This window comes from Otolemur garnettii, unplaced genomic scaffold (genome assembly GCF_000181295.1).
Source record: "Otolemur garnettii isolate 467f Iridium unplaced genomic scaffold, OtoGar3 scaffold00082, whole genome shotgun sequence".
In the NCBI taxonomy this organism is placed as follows: domain Eukaryota; kingdom Metazoa; phylum Chordata; class Mammalia; order Primates; family Galagidae; genus Otolemur; species Otolemur garnettii.
The window spans coordinates 1,978,046-1,984,045 of record NW_003852477.1 but is presented as its reverse complement, the minus strand read 5'-3'; the positions used below and the strand labels follow the sequence as shown (position 1 = coordinate 1,984,045).

The following is a 6,000-nucleotide window of genomic DNA, read 5'->3' as shown; positions in this document are numbered from 1 at the left end:
CCCATCACCCCCTTAGTGGAGGGGACAAACTAAACCTTTAAGTACTAACTTAAACAAAATTGATACATTATTGTACAAATTAATGGGGTACATATGATAATTTTGAAACATGCCTACAATGTGTCATGATCAAATCAGGGTAATTAGGATATCTCTCACCTTAAACATTTATTGTTTCTTTGTGTGGGGAACGTTCCAAATCTTTTAGATATTTTGAAAAATACAATAAATTGTTCTTTAATCATAGTCACCCTTTTGTTTGATCAAACACTAGAACTTATTTCTTCTCTCTAACTGTATTTTTGGATAGGGTAGGGGGTAGGGTGGATGAAGAGAGGCCGGGTATGTATTAACTTTTCACAGTGGTTAAGGGAAGATGGGGTGGTGTGTGCGTGTGTGTGTGTGTGTGTGTGTGTGAGGGTTCTGACAGCCTGTAAACAAGCACTTGATAGGAGGGGTCAGGGATTTGAGGAGGCTTTCCTGCAGAAGTCACGTTTGGGTTGAGATTCAAAGTGTAACTGTCACCTAAATAAAAGGGAAAGGGAAGGAAGAACAATATTTTAGGTAAAGGACAGAGTCTCTGAGATGGTGAAAGGGCCTTGCACATACATAAGAAATATAGTAATTACGTCTCTGCTCTTACTATCCATTAAGTGAATATCTCCTAAACTCCTGCCATGAGTGAGGGCCTTACCAATCCCAGAAGACTCCAGGATGACATAGAGATTGTGATTCTTACTCTGTTCCTGGCCTTTGGCTGGACAGATATGTCATGAAATTTTCATGTGCACATCATACGACATACCCTGAGAGACCACTGAACCTGATTTTCGCTTTTGAGTTTCCTCTTGGAATTGTTCTATTTGTAGGGCTTGATATTTCCTTCACAGCTTTTACTGTCTTAGAGGACTTCCCAAGACCAAAGAGAAAATTTAATTATTTTAAATGAAACAAAGCTTACTATATTTTGCAATTACCATATGGGTTCATCAGACCTTTTGATACATCGAAGATACCTGACGGGAGCTTTGTGATCTTATTTTTCCTATCATTTAATACATCTGCAATTTTTCATCATCTGGGAATTTTTCATTACTCACCAATTATTCTCAGTTATGCCAAAAGAGACTAAAATAATAAATAGAATAATGGAATTGCTGAGGAGGATGATTCAATAGCGAAATAAATCATCACCATTTTGAATGTGCTTTTAGCACACAATTGCAAATTCAAAATTTATAATGGTAAAGAGAGGAACACTGTGAAACAACATTTCACAATTATTAGATGACTCAGAAGATGAATTCAGAGAGGAGAATAGCTCTCCCGAGTCTAACAATGATAGAAAGAAATTGATTGTATCAGTGAAATCTCAGAGGAAGAGTCTTCAGATGACAGTGTCCTGGGTGAATTTTCTCCAGTTCAATAATGGATGGCAGATGTCATCAACAATGTGGAGAAGGATAAAGAAGAAAGATGATATTTTCACTCAGTCATTAGACAGAAAGGACTTCATCACACAACATTATACAACAAGAATCTGGGTTATCCTGTTTTGTTAAAAAGATGTGTGACAGATTCTTTCCTTCTTTGTGTTTGTGTATGAAATTTACGTGATATAGTTTGTAATCAGATAAATTCCGGAAGCCGATGTCTATCCAAAGGCAATTAGAAGGAAGCAGATTAAACAGAAGTGAAAAAACCAAATCACTGAATTATTAAAAAGAAAAGGATATATAGGAAGTGACTTATTTTTTCTGTTCCTGAGTGAGAGTCAATAAAGGCCTTGGGAGAAGTAAGTTGTGCTCCCAGCATGCTGGGAGAAGAAGAAATTCTTTTGCCTGGGAGGCAGGGACAGTCCAGAGGAAGACTGGCCTCTGAGCAGGTTCTCAAAAGATGAGGAACGTTTTAATATATTGTCACAGGGACACACATTTCTGATGAGGGAGCAGCAGGACCAATGAGACCCAGGTGCATGAAACCAGCTGGCATAGTTAGAGGACTGTGTACTAGAGGGAATTAAAATATAATTTTGAGAAAATTTTAAGACCTTTTCTTTGGGGTACTCTCTTGGTACACTTCAGGGGTAGGTGTGCCTGTTGGGAGAATGTTCTTGGAGGATAACTTACTATGCCCAACCCAGCTTGCTGCCTACAGGCATGGTCTTGCAAGCCCTTGGTAGAGAGCATCCTCTGAATTCAGAGATCTGTCATATTCCAGAGACAGGGCTTGGTGAGGCAGCCACCCCTCCTCTATGTACCTCCTGACTCCACTGAACTGAGCCTGCTCTGATGCACTGGTCATGACACTGAGTGACACGAGAAGCAGCTCCTGAAATGTGTGCTCGCCAGAAGAGGTTTACAGCAGAGGGTGCCGTATAGAAAGGATCCACAAGATAAATTTCTCTCAAATCCTGGCTCCATGAGCAGCATCCTTTAAAGAACAGGTTTATTTTTCTATAAGAACTTCCACAACCCAGGAAACTGCTGATGTCCCCCTCCTTCCATCGTCTTCTAGAAACTCAGAAGTTTCTAGAAGCCAAACTTTCAGTATCACTAACCTAGGATGAGGACCTCTTTGGATCCCTTTAGTGAACTAACATGACTCCTGCCTTCCACTTATCTTTCCTACCCTGGTTTGACCTTTGTCCTACTTTTCTCATCCTTATATTTTTATTTTATTTTCTCCTGTTCTTATTTATGTAAATCATTTAAAATTATTTCTGGAGCCAGGCAGAAACATATTACATAGAGAAATATTTACATACTATTCGTTATAAAGAATTGGTAGCACCTCAGTACAGCAAGATACTTAATACATTTTTAAAGAGTAATTAGAACCTAGAATGCTAGACAGGGGCAAATTTATTCTAAGAAAACAAGTTTCACTAATGAGTGCAACCAAAAACGAAACACTAGAGGAAACTAAAATAGCAGCCTCCTGCAATCCTCAAGTCTTAATCAACAAAAAATTAATCAGCAGGTTTCCATTTTAACATGGCATCTGGCAAACATCTCTCTCACAAATTTTCTGCCAAAACTGTGTGGGAAGATACAGAAAAAGATGAAAACTCACTAATCTAAAACGCACTGGAAGTCAGCTTGTTGCCAGTACATGAATAGGAATATTTTTTATTTAATACAAAGCCCATGGAAATGGACTGAAAAATACATTTGGAGGCCCATTCAGTCTCTTTTCTGAGCAGTCAGAATAATTGTTGACTCTCCCATTAGTAGTCTTTGAACCCATGAGTGTCCAATCTTTTTTCTTTTAAGCCACACATTGGAAGAATAAGAGTTGTATCGGGTCACATAGTAAATACACAAACACTAATGAAAGTTGATCAGCAAAAACAAGATCTGTATGTACTTTTTGTGATCTCTGACACCAGAGAAAAGCAAAAAATATCCTCATAAAATCAGCATGTCACCCGTGGGCCACAGGTTGGACACTTCTGTCTTAATTGCAAACTCTGGTCCAGAAATGTAAGATAAATGCTCACCCTAAACCAAAATAGAACGAACACCAAACAAACAAGAACACAACATAGAGACTCAGTTTCTATTGTGGTGGGGGAACTTTTCTAAGTATCCAAGTACAAGTCCCTTGTTTTTAGCTAATTAGAAAATGTTTCTACCCAAAGGAAGACACAGAGCTAGGCATTAAGAGTAGGAAAAATCTCCTGCAAGTGTAAGCTAGCAGAGTGGAAAAGATTTGAATATGGTAGATCCTGGCAAACAATGGGGGGTAAAGATAGCATTATCCTCATTGAATAACTATAACAGAAAAAGCTTACGTGGGACCCATGGAAAACTACTGCAGAGCCAAGGATACAAAAATTAGCATGAAGCTGTCATGTGAATTTTACTAGCAACTAGGACACAGTGTCTGATGGCAGTTTTGCATTCTCATTCGGTTTTAATAGGCTATAGCATAAGATGAAATGGGGAGATTGATAAGACAAATGATAGCAGAAAAATCCAAAACACAGCAGAAGGATTAGAGCTGCATCTGAAGATGGTAACAACAGAATTAATGTTGGGAAATCAAATAAGTGATGTGGAGGACAAACTTTGTAGAAGGGGTGAGGAAAAGAGCAAAGTGGGAAAACAGTTAAGATGACAGACACGGAAGGTGTGGGATGGAGATTCAACACATAGATTATGGGTGATCTAGAAGAAGTAACAATCACAATGACAGAAGAAAATGTTCCTGATTTAAAAAAATACCTGAGTGTGCAGGAAAGAGCTTACCATACCATGAATGACAGTGCAAAATGAATAAACACCTGCCATTCTGGCAAAATGTTTGCTTTTTAGATACATCAAATCCAATAAGCATCTAGAAGAAGAGAAAACCATGATAAACAAGAAAAAATGAGGCTGTTATTATCTCCCAGTATGTTATATATGGTCATCAGGGGTTGGGTTCAGGAGGACAGCAAAGCGTGTGAGGCCGTTTATGGAGAAGGTCACATAGAGGCTCAGTGTGCAGAGTTGACTGTTAGGGGAAATTTGAAGCTGGGGATAAAAGTAGAGGGTGTGGGAAAGAGTGTTTGCTCTTAGCTGGCTTTATCTGCTAATTGTGACAGGGATCTAGCAGGCACTGAAATGGCAGAGACATTTTTGCATCTCCCAGAATGAGTCCCTCATTAGACTCTAAAGAGATAGGAATTTAAGGAAACTATGGAATGACGAAGACAGCAGGAAATGAGAGTGGGAAATTCGGGAAATGAAGAGTGGCAGGCACACAGGGAAATGAATGTAAGTTTCAAGAGGCAGGACTTTGTCTGCTTTGTTAATGGTCAGAATAACACACACATGCACATACGGTGTTGCCGCCAGTAAACAGAGAAAATGTCTTCTTTTCAAGCACGCATGAAGCAAAGATTGACCACTTGTCATGTCAAAGGAAATCTCAACACATTCTCAATGGTTGAAATCACATAGGCCATGTTCATTGTTCATAATGCACACTAAAAATTAATGACTATAAGAAAACAAAATTATACAAACCAAAATGTTATTCATGTCACTAAATTCTTAGTTTGGATAAAATGAGAACTATATTGGAAATGATAAATTAGGAGGCCCCCATAGCTCAAGGAGTAGGGTGCCAACCCCGTATATCGGGGGTAGTGGGTTCAAGCCCAGCCCGGCCAAGAAAAAAAAAACAGAGATACAAAGAAATTATAAATTACTTAGAAAAGTTTGATAATGGACACACGTATCAAAGCCCATGGTACGCAAACAAAACCGTGTTGTGGGAAAATTCATTACATATATTAGAAAAAAATATATAAAATATTGCATATATTAGAATATATACAAACAGTATATATGAAAAGCTTATTAAAGCAATAGAAGGAAGCCGTTAATAAATATAAAAGCAGAAATTAATGGACTAGGAAACAACAACAAAATCCCTGAGATTAATGAATAAAAGCATGTTCTTTGAAAACACCAGTAAAATAATAACAGTGATAAATCCAAGCAAGAAAATAGAGAATGAGAGTGAGAGCAAGAGAGAGAGAAAACCTAACGTCATAAACCAGCGTGTATATAACTATAGTGCAGAGGAAATGTTTATAGACGTATGAGAGTATTATACATAATTTTACACCAGTGAATTTGAAAATCTGGATGAAGTGGATGATTTCCTATAAAATTTAAATTATAAATATGGATTTAAAAAGAATTATAGAATACAAAAAGAATAATTACCAAGGAGGAAATCAAAGGATCTTCCTTCCCCTGTAAAGAGGCAGCAGGTTTGGACAGCTCTACACATATAGGTCAATTCTCTCAAATTTTCAGAGAATTATTATGTCATAAAAAGTATTCTAGAAAAATAACACAAAAGTGGAGAATCCTTGCCAGGTCATTCGCATAACCAAGTTGAATAAGATAGCATAAAAATGGAAATCAGCAAATTGCACCCAGTTTTCATAGAAAGGAATCATTATCAAGTAAAAATTTGCAACAAATGAAGAGACAATTG

At 37.6% G+C, this 6,000-nt stretch overlaps 1 protein-coding gene across 4 annotated transcripts in view; it reads right to left on the bottom strand.

The window, feature by feature from the left end:
• MYRIP (myosin VIIA and Rab interacting protein) overlaps positions 1-6,000 on the bottom strand; it is a 372,103-nt gene that overhangs the window by 49,975 nt on the left and 316,128 nt on the right. The window lies entirely within an intron of this gene.